Here is a 1,904-nt window from a genome sequence, read left to right as displayed (position 1 = left end):
CCTGTTGCCACTTAGACAATTTTTTCAATATAAAATTATTTAGTTTATTATTTTTTTAATTAAAAATACAATAGTATAAAAACAGTTTAATATATTATAATAATAATAAAAAATATTATCGCTTATATAAAAAAAAACTGATTTTATCATTTATTTTATAAAAATTATAAATAAATAAATTTAATCAATTATTTTTCTTTAAAATTTTATTTCAAGTATTGTATATATTTAATATATTGATTTCTATTTATTTAAATGTATATACATTGTATTATTATTATTATTATTATTATTATTATTATTATAATTATTATTATTTGATATAGTTTTATTGTTTTAATAAAAAATTTTATTTATTTATTTTTTTTTTTAAATTGAACATAAAATAATTTTAAAATATATAATAATAATAATAATAATAATAATAATAATAATAATAATAATAATAATAATAATGAAAAATATTATTAATTTTATAAAATAACCAATTCTTATCATATATTCTCTAGAAATCATACATGAAAAAATATTTAATTTATTATTTTTTCAAATATTTTTATTTTAAATATCGTATACATTTGATATATTTATAGTATTACATTTATACAATTTTACATATAAATCATCACAAAACATCGTTTGAAAAATATTAATACAAATTATATTATATTATATTTATGTCTATACTTTCTTTAAATATTTTTATATTTCAATTGACTTTATATTCAATTTCACAATCTGACAAAAAAACTTAATTGATACAAGAAAAGAAAATAATAATATTTTTTCAATATAAGTAATAATATCGTGACTATCTAGATTCATTCTCATATTATTATACTAAAGGTATATATATTTCTTAAATAACGAGATATTCTCAATTTTTCTTAATTATACTTGCATAAAAATTAATTGATTAATATAATTATTGCTATTTCATTATTATTATTATTATTATTATTATTATTATTATTATTATTATTATTATTATTATTGGTTTTTTTTTTTTTTTTTTTCGAAATAAAGTACCTTGATCTGATCATATGTACACGTACATTTTTAAATTTAATAGTCATCGTGCAAATTTACTTTAAAATTCCATATTATTTGATTCTTACACTCAACATTCAACTTATCGTGTAAAGTTTTTATTATACTACTATGGCAGCTACAACACACATTAATCCACAGCGTTTTCAACATCAATATTTTATGTTTTAGATAAATATTTTAACATTAATACATAATATATAACAATTATTATTTTTTGATCAAACTCATAAAATTTTTTTTTTTTTTTTTTAATAATTATATAGAATCAAAATACTTTTTTTTCTAAATTTATTGATTAACTTCATATGATAATTAAAATAAACAAAAGATTCTGGAGTAAGTTTTAAAGTAAAGATTTTTAATAAACATTAAATTCAAATCGTATACTATAATCGTATTAAATATATTTAATAAATTTGCCAATAGTATTCGGGCAGTCACGTAGTGACTGTAGGTTGCTCGTAATTTATTAATTAATAATCGTATAAAAAATCAAATTTAACATTATTATTATATTTATTATTTTACATACTCAAAATTTTTATTCATCCAAACTCTGCCATATTCGCTAAAATTTTTTCGATATTCATATCAAATATTCACCAATAAGCGGCAAAATTTAACTGTCTTGTTGAATATTATTAAAAGTTGAATTAATAAAATACAGAATAATTATTCTTCAATCAAGTTTGTATTGCAATTAATATGAATTATAGTAATTAAATATATTATTTTATTGAACAATTGGTAATAAGAATAAAAAAAAAAACCCTCAAATAAAATAAAATTTATTATAAAACAGTTAGTTTATTTTTATTTTAAAAATATAAATTCCAACATAATTAACTATA

The sequence above is a fragment of the Microplitis demolitor genome, chromosome 6 (genome assembly GCF_026212275.2).
Source record: "Microplitis demolitor isolate Queensland-Clemson2020A chromosome 6, iyMicDemo2.1a, whole genome shotgun sequence".
Classification (NCBI taxonomy): domain Eukaryota; kingdom Metazoa; phylum Arthropoda; class Insecta; order Hymenoptera; family Braconidae; genus Microplitis; species Microplitis demolitor.
Note: the sequence above shows the minus strand (reverse complement) of the source record.